Source organism: Bactrocera oleae, chromosome 5, assembly GCF_042242935.1.
Source record: "Bactrocera oleae isolate idBacOlea1 chromosome 5, idBacOlea1, whole genome shotgun sequence".
Taxonomy (NCBI): domain Eukaryota; kingdom Metazoa; phylum Arthropoda; class Insecta; order Diptera; family Tephritidae; genus Bactrocera; species Bactrocera oleae.
In genome coordinates, this window is record NC_091539.1 from 27,498,498 (window position 1) to 27,516,851 (window position 18,354).

Here is an 18,354-nt window from a genome sequence, read left to right on the forward strand (position 1 = left end):
TTTTGTTCTATCATCCGTGTTCGTCACAATATATTAAGAGAAAACAATAAAGTCTTTTTAATTTTAAAAAGTGAGTCAGATAAGTCAAATGTGCAGGAATGGGAATTAAAAATAATCACATATACGGCGGAATGGCTCGTTTAGTTCAAAATTTGATCTACAGGATTTTAGCAGTAAAGGTCTAAACTGCCCCGAAAAGCGAACCGGGGTATTAAATTTCATTTCAGACAGGAGAAAAGAACTGCAAACAGTTCCATTCAAAATTTTCACTAAAAATATTATGTCAAGCATTTCCCTACGACTAGAAAGTATAGGTAGATTAATAAGTTTTAAACGACTAGTGTATGGAGGTAGACTTACCCTAGAATCCCATCGGAAATGCGCTAAGGCGAAAAGTAAAAATTGTTTTTGAACCGACTCTAACTTGTCAGAATGGATTTGGTAGCTAGGGTTCCATACAACAGAGCCATATTCCAATATAGGTCTAACCAAAGTTGTATAAAGTGTTTTAGTAATATACGGATCTCAAAATTCTTTAGACCAACGTTTAACAAAACTGAGGACAGCTTTTGCTTTTAAGACCATGGTATCAATATGAAGACTAAAATTAAGCTTAGGGTCCATATTAACTCCCAAATCAACATAGTTAAAAACTTGCTCTAGAATATGGTGTTTTATTACATAAGAAGAGTGGTGCACAGATCTACGTTAAAAGCACATCATCTTACATTTATTGAGATTCAATGGCAAATCATTTCTATCACACCATGCAACCAAATTGTTTAAGTCTGTTTGCAACAGACACCTTTCCTCAGTTGAAGTGTATGATTTGAAAAGCTTTATGTCGTCAGCGTATAATAAAATTCTATTACTGAACAAGAACAGAATCGGACCAAGATGACTGCCTTGCGGAACACCTGAAGAAACATTAATTGTATCTGAAAGTGTATCCTCAAATATCACTCGTTGTGTTCTATTATAAAGATAGGAAGATACCCATTGAAGGAATCTTGGCTGAAAGCCCAGCAGATCAAGTTTATGTATGAGAATCGAGATATTTACCTTATCGAAAGCTTTGCTAAAGTCTGTGTATATAACATCCGTATGCTTATGTTCCCTAAAACCCAATGATACATGGTTTACAAATTCAAGTAAGTTTGTTATAGTCGAATTCCCTTTACGAAATCCATGCTGAGATGAGGAAATTAACGGAGATATCGAAAAGGTTATATGGTCAGTGATGAAAGCTTCAAAAAGTTTAGGTATAACTGATAGTTTTGCGATACCTCTATAGTTTTCAATGTTGGATCTAAACCCACTTTTATGCAAAGGAATTATAAATTTCTATATTGAAGGAAATATACCGTGTTTAAGAGAGGAATTAAATATCCTTGTCAAAGGCAAATAAATATATTTGGCACTATTTTTTAGGAAGCATGAGGGTATCATGTCTGGGCCATAAATAAAAGATGGTTTTAACTTATTTAAATTAAGTAGGACGTCTTCTTCAGAAATAATTGGAGCGTTAATTAAAGTATTCGAACACAGCACTTGCTGATAGGAAAAAGTTTTGGAAGAATTATTACAGTAGTTTGACTTGAAAAATACTGCAAACATATTGGATATAATAGCATTGTCACTTGAAATGATAGATTTGTATTTCATTGCGGTCGGAAATTTGGAAATCCTGCGTTTGGAATTGACGAAATCATAAAACGATTTTGGATTACTTACAATATTCTTTTTTTACTTTTTACTGGAAACACATTTGAATTTACAAGTATTAACAACTTTTTGTCAAACGGACGGACTTGTTTTTTTGAAAGGTAAATTGGGTTTGATAATTGTTTTTAATATAATTATTATATGTTTTTTTTCATAGAAACATTTCCTAACAACTTATTTTGGATCAATAGGTTAGTATTATTTTCTATAATTTGAATTAAAAGAATTTTCTCAGGGTTTTTGTTAGATTTTTCTTAGATGTTGGCAATGCATGAACATAAAATGTATTTGTATAAGTATTATTGTAAAATGAATTTTTTTAATGTTTTTGTTTTTATTTATTTATTTATTATATATAATTTTATTTAGTTTTAAGGTATATGGGTGAAAATAGGCCTCCTGGGGAACCTAACACCAAAAAAAAAGGGTAACGTGTCTAGTTGCATACCTCATGGTGGTGTGGAAAATGCAATATATTGTAAATATAAGAAAATGTATAAAAATCTAACGAAATAAAACATATAATATTTGGCACAGAAAAAATCGTGTTTTTAGTTAAACCAAGTATTTATATTATCAGATTAGGTTTTTAAATTGTTTCAATGAATGCAAATAGAGGGGTTGCAAATGAAGAAATTGCCCATGATTCTAACTTTTCTTGGTGGTGAGCACTATAATACTGGCCACATATTAGCTTTGAAAACAATTAGATGCACACTAAAACATTTACTTTGATAAAAGCAATTTGGTCGTAGGAGTATGGTAATTTACATACACAAAAGCAATTTTGTATAATTTACAACGTAATGTTTGTTTCTTTTCATCGGAACATATTTTATGCAATTTCACTTTCCAAATCGTTGTCATACATAAATCAGTTTCCAAATTTAAATTACTATGTACGCAATCTAAAGCATCGGGGCGTCTATTAATAAAATTATATGTAATGTAAATTTCATCCCAAGGACACTGAAACTTTTTATAAAATCCTTCTAAAACGATATGCACATTATGGGCGGGATACATTTTTTTAATATTTTCTACAGGTTTCCTCTGGAAAAAAAAAATTTTAGTTATTATTTTTTATTACTTTGTATGCACTACACACACCTGCTTATTGATTTTATCAGCAGCAGTATTAAATATTCATTATTTTACGAAGATTGTTTTGCAAATTTATAAACCTTGCGCTCAGTTTCGTTGAATAAGCATTTTCTGCATTTGACATGGTTGCTTAATTGCACCTTACATTTTTCTGTGGTGAATATTTATAAATGTACCACAGTTAAAAAAAAGGCATAAATTTAAATCGTAATTATTCTAGTATTTGCCAATAATAGCCGCCCCTTTAAGAACTTATATTAAAATAAACTGATTTTATTTTGAAAACATATTAAAGTTTTACATATAAGCAATATTTTTTGGATAAATTTTTCATAAATTAAAAGAAAATATGTCAATAGAAACTCAACCCCTAGGCAGACTTGACGTTTTCCATGGAGCCCTCTCAGCTGAGGCTTTGTTTACATCGATCAGCTGATTATTTCTCAACACCCCCTTTACGATGATTTATACAATGAGACAAGTTGTGCAGTTGCGTTATGTCGTCGTTTCCATTTGTCGTGAGCGGAAAAGTTCACCAACTTGTTATTGGCGTGTGTATTTTACAACTTTTAGGTTTTAACTGAATTTTGACAATGGAGGTAAACAAAAAAATTAATATACGCTTGGTGGAGACTGTAGAAAAGTATCCATGTTTGTACAACAACACACTCAAAGAGTATTTTAAGCGAAGTTGTACAGACAGGGCATGGGTGGATGTAGCAGAAGAGCTATCTAGTACGTGTGAGTAGTATAACATATTTTATTATCGCCATATACATATACATATGTATTTCAAATACAGTAGCTAGCAGTGTAATGGATACAAAAGATTAAAAAAATTCGATGTCTCTTACCTTCTATATTTTTGTAAAATTCATCACTCTGGAATTATCCAATTGTATGTCCTAATGTTTTTTTTGACTGCCGAACTGTATCAGTGACATTAAGATTGTACGTATAGTGAAAAATAAAAACACTTATTTACGTCCGCATAGTTAATAAAGTTATTCTCCCTTTTGCTGAATGGAAATTGCCTCTTAAGTGTAGGTTTCAAAATTACAAAGACTCCAAACATTCGTCGGCCCAGACCCGAAATTGGTTTCTTCGTAATTACATAGACGTTTTAATTTGGTCTCCCTAATCTCCGAACCTAAATACTTGTACAGTAGAGAACTTGTGGATAATGGTCAATGAAAAAATCGGAAACGTCGCGTCGAAAAAAGAGGAAGAATTATGGTATTGCATACCTCATACTACTTGTACGATCCTAACGCCCTCCATGCCAAAAAGAGACCAAGCTGTGATGATAAATATTAGCTATTCGATAAACTAATATCAATTATTTGAAGTGTACATACCATTTAAGAGTAAATTATTCTCCAATAAAATGCTTTTGTTTTATTTTAAGTAACAGGTGAACTTACTGAATGGGCCAATAATGTATAACACTTATTTCTTGAATTTTTCATTGGTTGTGATCGGGTTGCGAATTTTTTAATTCAACAATTTAAAAATTAGATTTAAATTGTTTAATCCCGATGTTGGTATTATAAATTGATAATTGAAAATATTATTTTTGGAATGTTCATTCTAAAACAAATTCTGTTTTAATTCTTAATCAGATATATGCTTAAGGTGAAAATTTTTATTTTTAATTTTTAAGTCCGGTAGTTGGGATTAAAAATTAAATATACAAAGAAAAAATACATTTTTAACCCAGTGTTTTGGGACTAAAATTTTTTGTATATTTTAATCCGGTGTGTGGGATTAAAAATTTTAAAATTATTTTTTGGTAATTGTGGGAATCGGTTGTGAAAGAAATTTTCTTAATAGACTATTGTTTTTAACAGGACTTTTCTTCTTACTATTATTTTGTGTGACACTGTATATGGGAAACAAAAGAAATTTTCACAGACTATAAATATTTTAATTTAGACACTCGTACATGAACGAAGGACAATCTGTGCTAACTTCACTATTAGTCGATAGATAGCGTTATAAAATTTCAGTTCACAATATACATATAAATTTTTTTTTGGTATTATTTACGTGAGAGATGTAAAGGTAATGAGCGAAATTATTCTGTTCGAATCAGATATCTCAACACATATTCTCTTCATTTTCAATAATTTTATATAATTTAAAATATTTTTTAAATTTCAAACAAAATTTTCAAGTATTTGTTTATTACATATAAATTATTTTACAAACTTTTACTATAAGTTATAAACTTAAATTCAACGTAAACTAATTCATCAGCTTTTATGCGCTATGTATAGCAAAAAACAAAATATAAATGAAATTCGTTTAAAAATTAAATAAGTTGTCGCAATTAATTTTTATAACCGGGTCCCATTTTTGGTGCAGGAAAGAATTGATTCCTTTTAAATAACAAACAAAATGTGTAATACACAACTTATTGCATGAAATTATAAAAGCTTTATTCTGTTGGAATTTGATCAATCATTGGAGTTTCTAGGCGCTTAAGTCATTGACCGCGTAGATGCTAATTCACGGTCGTATTATGAGCGTATACAATACAGCCATGCAGAGCGTATAAAGAAGTCCATCACATTTTCAATGAAATGTTTATATGCCTGGAAATAACAAAATTGTTACAATTGACAGGACATCCAATGTAAGGAATATATGTACGTTGATTGTTATGCTGGAAAAGTGAAAAAAAAAAAATAGTTAAATACAAATTTATAAAATCACAACATTTTGCACTAATGACAAATATTTTTTCTCATTCGCACTCATTTAATAAGATCAAGAAACAAGATAGCGTTTTGTTTGTTTAGAAAATTCGAAATTAGTTTAAAAATATATTCCAAAAGTGTGTGTATGTATTATGTAATTGTGTTCAAAATTCTGAAGAAAGTCGAATGTGTCTTCAAGTACGATGTTTGTAAGCAGTAGATGAAAGAATAGCAAATATTAAAAAAAGCAATAGTAATACAAAAAAAAAAATATAAATGATTTTCGGCTATATTAAGTAAGGCCTTTGTGAGTTTGAACCATTTGCAATCGTCGCTACATTGGCCCATTCTTTTACAATTGTTTCTTAAAGCTGTTTTAGAGATTCGAATTGGAATGCCCCATAGATCCTCTACTGAATTAAGATCCAGATTTAGAGCGGGCCACTACAGTAACGGCATGCTATGCTTTTGCCTTGGTGTACTTTACTACATGTAATGGTGCTTTGTCTTATTGAAATATCCAGTATTCGCCATGGAACCCTTCATCGAATGGGATAACCTCCCTACATATCTCTCTACATATTTTTCAGCATTCATACGAGTAGGTACAAAGCATATCTTGTATTTCTCTTAAATTCAGCCCATACCATCAGGGATCCCCCACCATTGTTGCACTTGTGGCAAATCTCACTGATAGTTCTAGCTGAACTTTAATTTTGAGCAACTCGTCATAGCCTCAGTGGCAAGTTCTCTATTGTGCCGTCTTGTGCTTTCGCTTATTCTTCTGGATCTTTTATAAATTTAATGATTGTATATCGGTGATTGTATCACACACGGTTTTTATTTTTAACTGTTCTTCAATTGAGATTTCCGTTCCAAGCGGCATTCTAAGCTAAAAAAGAAATTGTTCATTTCATTTTATTTCTTACGTTGTTGTTTTCAATAGCTGTCGATTTTGATGAACGTGTGTTGACGCTGCTGCACTCAGAGAACAATTAAAAAATGCCCATATAGCTATTTGCTATGAAACCTTTGACCTTTCGCTCTTAAAGGTGCTAAAAATGAGTAAGTGATTAGAAGTAAATCATGGCGAATAAATACAAAATACAAACGAAAAACAGACTACTTAAAAAAATATGCTGTTATGCTAAATTTTGCCCATACAGTGCTATTCAAAATGTAACGTTTTTGTTTTCTAAGTGTAGGTAGCGTTTATTGGTAAATATTTTGTAACTTTAGAAAATACCTTATTTTGTTATATCTGGAATTTATTCAATACTTGCTTCAATCTCCCGCGTTGCTCATTATAACGTGTCATCTTTGATGACAAGGTTCATCTAAATATTCCGCATACTCAGGAAGCGATCTCCGGGTATGTTATTTTTAGTTTTCTCATCCCTTTTTAACATGATGCAAAATTTGTACAGAAAAGCTCACCTGAAATTTGTTTCTGCGTACCCCACTGGCTTTGTCCTTATTTTAGATTTCCCGTGATTCCTCTCTCTTCCTGGTCTGACAACTCCGTTTCCTAATCTTCTTCACAAATGTACAACTCGTATTTAAATAGTCCATTTGGGACTATTACGATGCTTCGTTAGAAGAACTGCTTCAAAACGTTTCCTATACTGAGCACTAATATTTTTTCATTTCACAGAACAGCGTTATACATTAAGAAAATCGAAAAAAAACTAACCGAATTGTACGCGTCAGTGATCGCAAGTTAACATGTCTTAATTTGCGAAAAAACTGTGTATCGGAAATTGATCCGGAATATTGTAACAAAATTTTATTGGCGGAAAGCGAAAGTCGTGTTGCTACCAAAAATTCAAATGACAATATGGATTCAAATAGCTATTATGAACATTCTGACACGTTAAACCAAGACCATAGCGCGGATATGTCGCAATATACATCTAACGAGTATAAGAGGAGACCTGATACTTCTTCAACAATATTTAACTTTATTCATTCATTTGAGCTCAGTATTACCTGTCTTAAACAACCACCACACTTTGAAAAATGCTTTTACTACTTTTACTTACATATATCATTATAATATCGATAAATGTATAGTTTAGGTTCCCCAACTAAGGAGGCCTTAAAAATTAAATTTTTTTGTTTAAATCATCTTATTTTTACGCGTAGATAACAAATCCGTGAGCGGAAAGTGAATTTTTTCAATAATTTATGTATATTTTTTAAAATTTATTTAACACACTTTGCACATATCACATATTCAAGTCACTTAGTTGTGGTTGTTGTAGCGGTAAAATTTTGTAGAATTCAGATCACTTAGCTGTAATTACAAGTTCAGCGTGTTAAACATTTTCTTATGAAAACAAGTAAGGAAGGGCTAAGTTCGGATGTAACCGAACATTTTATACTCTCGCAAAGTCAAATGGTATACTCGTTTGAGATTTCTTTGTGGATTGGCTGATATTTTCGGTAGAAAGTCAACTATAGGCACTGGGGTCCACATATTTAGTACTTAGGGGCTTGAACAGTTTTGGTTCGATTTAGACAATTTTTGGTCACAAGGAGGCATACTTTAAACGTATTATTCACGCAAAGTTTTACCCCGATATAACATTGTTGCTTGATATGCATGGTGGAAAGTGAAAGAATCAGATGGAATTTAAAATGGTGTTATATGGGAAATAGACGTGATTGTAATCCGATATCACTCATTTTCGCACTATAACATAGATATATGAGAAGAATGTCATGTACCGAATTTGGTTGAAATCGGTTAAGCAGATCTCAAGATATGGGTTTTCACCTAAAAGTGGGCTGTGCCACGCCCACTGTCTAATTTTGAACGCGGTTCCTATAAAGTCATCTCATACCATCCCAGAGATAAAATTTAATGTCTCTGGCGTGTTTAGTGCTTGATTTATCGCGCTTTTAGTAGTTTTTAACAGTACCGTTATATGGGGAGTGGGCTGAGTTGCCACCCGATTTCAACTATTTTCACACGGTTTAGGAGATATGCACATTAAACCTATTAGAGGCGGGACCACGCCTACTTTTTAAAAAAAATTTTAACTGCAGATGCCACTCCCTAATGTGATCCTGTGTACCAAATAACAGTCTTATATCTTATTGCGGAGCTTAGTTATGGTAATTTATTTGTTTTTGATTAATGGCGTTTTGTGGGCGTGGCAGTGGTCCGATTACGCCCATCTGCAATACCAACCGTCTCACGGTACCCAGAAACATGTCTACCAAGTTTCATAAAGATATCTCAATTTTTACTCAAGTTACAGCTTGCACGGACGGACAGACGGACGGACGGACAGGCAGCCACCCGGATTTCAACTCGTCTCTTCATCCTGATCATTTATATATACATAACCCTATATCTAACTCGATTAGTTTTAGATGATACAAACAACCGTTAGGTGAACAAAACTATTATACTCTGTAGCAACAGGTTGCGAGAGTATAAAAATATACTGAAGAAATGTAACAGTCACAATTTCCTTTGCGCCGCGATCTGATGGTATGGAGGAATATTGGAGATCGTCGAACTCCTTTCGGCACTGGCGGCCTTCGGCCGCGCTTCAAAAAAATAACCCTGGTTGGTCCAAAACCAGGGTGTTCATAATTCAATCGCGTCAAACTCCTTTTCGCTGTTCTCAACCTCGAAGATAATTTTCATCACGATGCAGAGTATGTGTAATTATTAATATCACAATAAAAGTGCACTAACATTGATATTTTAATATTGTATAAATTTTCAGTAACGTTTATGAAGAAGAGGAGTAAATACACCAAAAAATTTGAACAATATGTATTTTAAAAATAAAAAAACGTTTTTTTTTTTTTAAATTAAAAAAAATAGAAGTATTGAAAAAATTCACTTTCCGCTCACGGATTTGTAATCTACGCGTAAAAATAAAACGATTATCTGACTACCGCAGACAATTGCGTATATTATCGAATACTATCAACCCTTATTATAGTAGGTAACGTACAAATGAATTGAATTCATTGTTTCGCATTTCCTTATGATTCATTATTCGATACCAAATTCATTCCAAACGTTTCCCACTATTATAAACTCAGTGTTGTTATCTGCGTTTTCAAGGAGACCGATTTCTGTGTATTTCTGTAAACAACAATCCAGATTTAGTATTCAACGCATAACGGTAACTATAAACCACTAGCCGTCCACAATATGGGTTTTAACAACATCGTAATTTTTGATATGATAAATAATGCGTTTTAACTCCATTACAGTTTACAACTTCACTCAGTTGAATATAAAACGAAACAACTGAACTCTTTTTTGGTATTACGAATTATAATTAATTTCAGTTAAAGATGTATTTTGGTTGCTAACCAAAGAGAACTGTAAAAGTGTTCATTTGACAGATGCTTTAACAACAAAAAGTTAAAGGAATACAATTTGTTATACATATGCTTGCGTAAGTTAAATTAGAACTAAAATTTATTGGTTTTTTTTTAAATAACAACAACCAAGTTTTTCAGAACTGTGACCAAGGGCCTTTGTGATCACCCGCCAAGATCACTATCACGAAAAAGTTAGACGATGACAACTCAACTTTAATATCCTGAACAGTTGCAATTGTTATCAATAATAGCGAATAAGAAAAATTTCACTGAAGTAGAATTGAGTAAGCGAAGTGGCACAGAAGGGGCATGGGTGGATGTAGCAGAAGAGCTATCTAGTACGCGTGAGTAGTAAACATATTTTATTATCGACATATAGATATACATACATATGTATTTCAAATACAGTAGCTAGCATTGTAATAGATACAAAAGATTAAAAAAATTCGATGTCTCTTATCTTCTATATTTTTGTAAAATTCATCATTCTGGAATTATCCAATTGTATATCCTAATATTTTTTTTGACTGTCGAACTGTATCAGTGACATTAAGATTGTACGTATAGTGAAAAATAAAAATACTTTTTTACGTCCGCATAGTTAATAAAGTTATGCTCCCTTTTGCTGAGTGGAAGTTGCCTCTTAAGTGTAGGTTTCAAAATTACAAAGACTCCAAACATTCGTCGGCCCAGGCCCGAAATTGGTTTCTTCGTAATTAAATAGACGTTTTAATTTGGTCTCCCTAATCTCCGAACCTAAATACTCGGACTGTAGAGAACTTGTGGATAATGGTCAATGAAAAAATCGGAAACGTCGCGTCGAAAAAAGAGGAAGAATTATGGTATTGCATACCTCATACTACTTGTACGGTCCTAACGCCCTCCATGCCAAAAAGAGACCAAGCTGTGATGATAAATATTAGCTATTCGATAAACTAATATCAATTATTTGAAGTGTACATACCATTTAAGAGTAAATTATTCTCCAATAAAATGCTTTTGTTTTATTTTAAGTAACAGGTGAACTTACTGAATGGGCCAATAATGTATAACACTTATTTCTTGAATTTTTCATTGGTTGTGATCGGGTTGCGAATTTTTTAATTCAACAATTTAAAAATTAGATTTGAATTGTTTAATCCCGATGTTGGTATTATAAATTGATAATTGAAAAAATTTTTTTTGGAATGTTCATTCTAAAACAAATTCGTTTTTAATTCTTAATCAGATATATGCTTAAGGTGAAAATTTTTATTTTTAATTTTTAAGTCCGGTAGTTGGGATTAAAAATTATATATACAAAGAAAAAATACATTTTTAACCCGGTGTTTTGGGACTAAAATTTTTTGTATATTTTAATCCGGTGTGTGGGATTAAAAATTTTAAAATTATTTTTTGGTAATTGTGGGAATCGGTTGTGAAAGAAATTTTCTTAATAGACTATTGTTTTTAACAGGACCTTTCTTATTACTATTATTTTGTGTGACACTGTATATGCGAAATAAAAAAAATTTTGACAGACTATAAATATTTTAATTTAGACACACGTACATGAACAAAGGACAATCTGTGCTAATTTCACTATAAGTCGATAGATAGCGTTATAAAATTTCAGTTCACAACATACACATAAATTTTTTTTGGTATAATTTACGTGAGAGATGTAAAGGTAATGAGCGAAATTATTCTGTTCTAATCAGATATCTCAACACATATTCTCGTTCATTTTTAATAATTAACTAGAATACAATTCGATTATAACCCAGAAAATCTCGGCTACCAGAAGTGCAATACATTGAAAGAATTTCTCAATTATCCTGGACATACCTATCCTAGATATAGATCATATTGATGTTATATCTCTTTCTTTATAATTTATGGCATCCATGCCAGCCAAAAGTGGTAAAAAACTAGTGAAACACTAGGCCATGATTCAATTATATTGTTGGTTGTGTTACTTCGGAGCGTGCTTTCTTATGAGAAAAACGCATACTGGTTGAAATCTTAAAAACATTTGAATTAAAACACGTTTAAAAAATTGTAGTTTTTGCGCTATCGACATAACCTTATATAACTGAATCATGCACTAGGTCAGCCTTGAATTCAAAATATTTTTAAAATTTTAAACAAAATTTTTAATTTTTAATAAGTATTTATTTATTACATATACATTATTTTACATAATTTTACTATAAGTTATAAACTTAAATTCAACCTGAACTAATTCATCAGCTTTTATGCGCTATGTATAGCAAAAAACAAAATATAAATGAAATTCGTTTAAAAATTAAATAAGTTGTCGCAATTAATTTTTATAACCGGGTCTCATTTTTGGTGCAGGAAAGAACTGATTCCTTTTAAATAACAACAAAATGTATAATACACAACTTATAGCATGAAATTATAAAAGCTTTATTCTGTTGGAATTTGATCAATCATTGGAGTTTCTAGGCGCTTAAGTCATTGACCGCGTAGATGCTAATTCACGATCCAATGAGCGTATACAATACAGTCATGCAGAGAGTATAAAGAAGTCCATCACATTTTCAATGAAATGTTTATATGCCTGGAAATAAAAAAAATGTTACAATTGACAGGACATCCAATGTAAGGAATATATGTACGTTGATTGTTATGCTGGAAAAGTAAAAAAAAAAAATAATAAATAATAGTTAAACACAAATTTATAAAATCACACAACATTTTGCCGACTTACATTCGGAGCTAATGACAAATATTTTTTCTCATTCGCACTCATTCCATAAGATCAAGAAACCAGATAGCGTGTTGTTTGTTTAGAAAATTCGAAATTAGTTTAAAAATATATTCCAAAAGTGTGTGTATGTACCTATTATGTAATTGTGTTCAAAATTCTGAAGAAAGTCGAATGTGTCTTCAAGTAAGATGTTTGTAAGCAGTAGATGAAAGAATAGAAAATATTAAAAAAAGCAATAGTAATATAAAAAAATAATATAAATGATTTTCGGCTATATTAAGTAAGGCCTTTGTGAGTTTGAACCATTTGCAATCGTCGCTACATTGGCCCATTCTTTTACAATTGTTTCTTAAAGCTGTTTTAGAGATTCGAATTGGAATGCCCCATAGATCCTCTACTGAATTAAGATCCAGATTTAGAGCGGGCCACTACAGTAACGGCATGCTATGCTTTTGCCTTGGTGTACTTTACTACATGTAATGGTGCTTTGTCTTATTGAAATATCCAGTATTCGCCATGGAACCCTTCATCGAATGGGATAACCTCGCTTTCCAACAGCTCTACATATTTTCAGCATTCATACGAGTAGGTACAAAGCATATCTTGTATTTCTCTCAAATTCAGCCCATACCATCAGGGATCCCCCACCACTGTTGCACTTGTGGCAAATCTCACTGATAGTTCTAGCTGAACTTTAATTTTGAGCAACTCGTCATAGCCTCAGTGGCAAGTTCTCTAATGTGCCGTCTTGTGCTTTCGCTTATTCTTCTGGATCTTTTATAAATTTAATGATTGTATATCGGTGATTGTATCACACACGGTTTTTATTTTTAACTGTTCTTCAATTGAGATTTCCGTTCCAAGCGGCATTCTAAGCTAAAAAAGAAATTGTTCATTTCATTTTATTTCTTACGTTGTTGTTTTCAATAGCTGTCGATTTTGATGAACTTTTGTTGACGCTGCTGCACTCAGAGAACAATTAAAAAATGCCCATATAGCTATTTGCTATGAAACCTTTGACCTTTCGCTCTTAAAGGTGCTAAAAATGAGTAAGTGATTAGAAGTAAATCATGGCGAATAAACACAAAATACAAACGAAAAACAGACTACTTAAAAAATATGCTGTTATGCTAAATTTTGCCTACACAGTGCTATTCAAAATGTAGCGTTTTTTTTTTCTAAGTATAGGTAGCGTTTATTGGTAAATATTTTGTAACTTTAGAAAATACCTTATTTTGTTATATCTGGAATTTATTCAATACTTGCTTCAATCTCCCGCGTGGCTCATTATAACCTGTCATCTTTGATGACAAGGTTCATGTAAATATTCCGCATATTCCACAGGAAGCGATCTCCGGGTATGTTAGAGTAGAGAATGAAATATTTTGGAGACGTTAAATCTTCATATTTTGGTGTTCATTAAAGTCCAAACATTTTCCATTGGATTGGGGTGACTGTGATGGCCAATATCACAGCCCCACGAGTATAAACACTTTTTGCATTTGCTAAAAATTTTGATCAGTGGAAAAGTCAATATGATTTAATGAATACTTGTAATAGACGTATATTATATTAAACGATAAAAAATACACGTTGGCAGTACTAACTATTTTTAGTTTTCTCATCCCTTTCTAACATGATGATTTCATTTTAGGTTTCACGTGATTCCTCTCTCTTCCTGGTCTGACAACTACGTTTCCTAATCTTCTTCACAAATGTACAACTCGTATTTAAATAGTCCATTTGGGACTATTACGATGCTTCGTTAGAAGATCTACTTCAAAACGTTTCCTATACTGCGCACTAATTTTTTTTCATTTCACAGAACAACGTTACACATTAAGAAAATCGAAAAAAACTAACCGAATTGTACGCGTAAGTGATCGCAATTGAATATGTCTTAATTTGCGAAAAAAACTGTGTATCGGGAATTGATCGCGCAATGGAAAAAAGTTTTTTGAACGCTATTTTACTAGGGTTTATCTATGAATACCGTCAGTTCTATCTCAAATAAATTAAGCAAACTCACGGATTTCATTATATTTTCAGCATTATTAGTAGTTAAATAACAAATCGGGTATTTAATAATTTGTTTCAAAATATAAGTCACATTTTCCGTAGTGTCCCTCTTTTCTGTGCTATCATTCCAAACTATGTACTCGTAGTATGCTTACAATTTTAACAAAAACTCTCTGCTTAGAAATTTGCTCAACCTAATTAAAGTGTATTTAATTTGGGTTTAATTTGACTCCAGCCTATATGTCTATCACGTCTAGTAGTGGTTTTACTGCGATTACTAATGTTAATACATATCATTGTCTCGTTATTTTTCAGCGAATGTCGTTAAAGACAGGTGGAAAGTTTTTCGCTCTATTTTCATGAGAAGGCTGAGAAAAATGCATATGGGAGAATTAATTAAGCCATATTACCTACACGAACACATGCGGTTTATACTTCCATATTTACGAAAATCATGGGATCCGGAATGTTGTAAATTTTTTTGGAGGAAAGCGAAAGTCGTGTTGCCACCAAAAATCCAAATGACAATATGGATTCAAATAGCTATTATGAACATTCTGACACGTTAAACCAAGACCATAGCGCTGATATGTCGCAATATACATCTAACGAGTATAAGAGGAGACGTGCTTCGCAAGAGAATAATCACTTGTATTCCTATAGATGCCGAGTTAATGAATCAGAATTTTCTGCTAAACAATTCGAAGTCAGCCAATTTTCATCACATCCACAATATCACGAAATTACCGACGATGAAGATTATAAACGCCTATTTATATTAAGCTTGTTGCCAGATCTTGAAGAAATGAGTAACACACAAATGCGTAAATTTAAAATGAAAGTTAGCGCGGTTATAAATAATATTATTCATAACGAATAAATTAACAGTTATATATGTATATATTTTTTTAATCAAATATTGCATTCTATGTGTAAAGTTGAACTATTACTAAAGGTAAAGTATGACCAAAGCAGGAGTTTCAAAAATACCTCTGATATTTAAGTTTATTCATTCATTTGAGCTAAGTATTACCTGTCTTAAACAACCACCACACTTTGAAAAATGCTTTTACTACTTTTACTTACATATATCATTATAATATCGATAAATGTATAGTTTAGGTTCCCCAACTAAGGAGGCCTTAAAAATTAAAATTTTTTGTTTAAATCATCTTATTTTTGCGCGTAGATAACAAATCCGTGAGCGGAAAGTGAATTTTTTCAATAATTTATGTATATTTTTTAAAATTTATTTAACACAGTTTGCACATATCACATATTCAAGTCACTTAGTTGTGGTTGTTGTAGCGGAAAAGTTCTGTAGAATTCAGATCACTTAGCTGTAATTACCAGTTTAGCGTGTTAAACATTTTCTTATGAAAAAAATATACTGAAGAAATGTAACAGTCACAATTTCTTTTGCGCCGCGATCTGATCGTATGGAGGAATATCGGAGATCGTCGAACTCCTTTCGGCACTGGCGGCCTTCGACAAAAAAATAACCCTGGTCGGTCCAAAAACGAGGTGTTCATAATTCAATCGCGTCAAACTCCTTTTCGCTGTTCTCAACCTCGAAGATAATTTTCATCACGATGCTGAGTATGTGTAATTATTAATATCACAATAAAAGTGCACTAACATTGATATTTTAATATTGTATAAATTTTCATTCACTTTCCGCTCACGGATTTGTAATCTACGCGTGAAAATAAAACGATTAAAATAAAATTTAATGTTTGAGGCCTCCTTAGTTGGGGGACATAAACTATACATTTAACATAATATCTTATATAATAATTATTAATTTACTTAAAATACTATTACGCATCTACATTTGCTCGAATACAGCTGCCGTTCGACAACAAAATACCAAATTGTACTTTACGTGAGAATATTGTCTGACTACCGCAGACAATTTCGTATATTATCAAATACTATCAACCCTCTATTTTCACAAAAGATGAAAAATATCAATATACTATGTACATATGCTCGCATGAATTATGTAACACCACACACTAAACATAGTTGTTGTGTTAATTGTATAATACCATTGTATATTAGGTTGCGTTGTTGACGGACTAACCGGTCATTCATGGCGGTTTAGCAGTGCATTGACTGTTTTGACAATTGACAATAGAATACACAAGGCAGCCATAAAATATAAATTAGACAAAAACTTTCTTAAAGAAAAGATTTAAGCAGCAAAATCGTTAAAACTTATATATGTAGGTGTTTAATTTTTTTTCATATTTAGGCAATTCACAATCTTTGTCTTATGTCTTATGTCTTATGTCGTATTTCAACTGTGAGCACCCCTTAATTGTTGTATGCCATATTGTGTAATATTTCTACATTTCACCAGCTGGTAGTGAAAAATTAAGAATACAAAAATGCCACAAGAAAGTGACAAAAATAAAATTAAAGCTTCTGTATGTTGAAACGGCGGTGTTTTGGTTTACATTGCAATAAAATCATTTCCAACCACAGAAACAACAAAATATTTTTATATTTCACTTTTCTTCAACTTAATTTACCTGAATTTATCGTGGATTTCTTCCATATTATTAAAGAAATTGATGAACTTTTTTTTTTTATTAAATTTAGACACTTAAACGTCAACAATAAAAAAAGTAAACCGATTCAGCTAATAGAATAGCACACTCAAAAAACATACCTCGCCGTGTTGTATTCGTCGTATTTCAATTTTGCATGGGAAACAACAACAGTGTTGATATGACAGTTATAGGCGATATGACACAATATGACACCTTGTGAATACCCTAATAATGTATTTACAATATGTCGAGTGACAATAACCAAGTGCAATTATGTCTACATATATTGCTACTGATGCTGAAATTGCAATTTGTCTATTAAATAAATTAAACTCATTTGAAGTATAACATTTGTACTATATATTACAATTCGCTTAATTTGGAATTATACTTTACAACGTAATCATGTCAGTTAAACTTAAGATCTAAATGCAGCCGGCTTGTCTTTTCACTGTTGTCCAGTAGCTAGATGTCGTGTATGTTGGAGTGGCAGATTAGTTAATTAAGATATCTCGATTTGCTTTTCTAAATTTCGCACTTCAACGTATTCATTTCTCAACCTGAGGGTTTCCGACTGATATATTTGAAATATTTCTCAAACCGGGTTTTATAAAATATCGCCTTGTTTTTAAGACTAAGTTTAGATTTATTATCCAGTAACCAGTACATTTTTCTGATGCTGATCTCGTTTGGTTTTTATGTGCTGCTGCCAAGTCAGTCCTTTGTCCAAGTGCATCCGAGGTACTTAAGGCAAATGCATTTTGTAATCTAGGTGTCTGTAATCTAGAGCGCCGCTGGCAGTATCAAAAGCTTGTTGAATGTCTAAGAAAACTGCCGAACAGTACTGCTTTACCAGGAATTCTCGTATGGTTTTAACGATTCTGTAACACTGTTGAGAGGTTCCATATAGTTGCCTGAATCCAAATTTAAGGTCCGGATAGAATAGGGATTCCAAAACAAGTAACAATCGTCGAAGAAATAAAAATTTTTGAGAATATTGTCAGCAAACTTATTGGTCTGTAAAAGGATATTTCGTTTTTGGGCGTTTTTGGATATTATTTGGATCAAGCAACTTAGAATTTTTCAGCTGCGACACTTCTGCTTTTACTTCAGTCAATTTTACGTAAGGCATTGATTTATCTATTTGACATGACAGTCAAGAATAGTCTGAACA

The 18,354-nt window shown here is 31.9% G+C and overlaps 2 long non-coding RNA genes and 1 pseudogene across 8 annotated transcripts; 2 read left to right on the forward strand and 1 right to left on the reverse strand.

Annotated features, from left to right (window-relative positions):
• Positions 1–1,689: 1,689 nt before the first annotated feature.
• LOC138857586 (uncharacterized) lies at positions 1,690–2,268 on the forward strand. Its single transcript, XR_011396718.1, has 3 exons — positions 1,690–1,826; positions 1,883–1,916; positions 2,095–2,268. It is a non-coding gene; the product is annotated as an uncharacterized lncRNA (long non-coding RNA).
• A 1,154-nt stretch (positions 2,269–3,422) lies between these two features.
• On the forward strand, positions 3,423–15,521 carry LOC138857584 (uncharacterized; annotated as a pseudogene).
• LOC118683571 (uncharacterized) lies at positions 12,047–17,328 on the reverse strand. 7 transcript variants are annotated; one of them, XR_011396714.1, is made up of 5 exons: positions 15,656–17,128; positions 14,778–15,227; positions 12,604–14,108; positions 12,512–12,524; positions 12,049–12,453 (listed from the first exon to the last, which is right to left on the reverse strand). It is a non-coding gene; the product is annotated as an uncharacterized lncRNA (long non-coding RNA). The 7 variants fall into 7 exon arrangements; XR_011396709.1 differs by lacking the exon at positions 15,656–17,128 and adding an exon at positions 17,160–17,328 and having other exon boundaries at positions 12,047–12,524; positions 14,778–15,418; XR_011396708.1 differs by having other exon boundaries at positions 12,049–12,524.
• Positions 17,329–18,354: the final 1,026 nt, after the last annotated feature.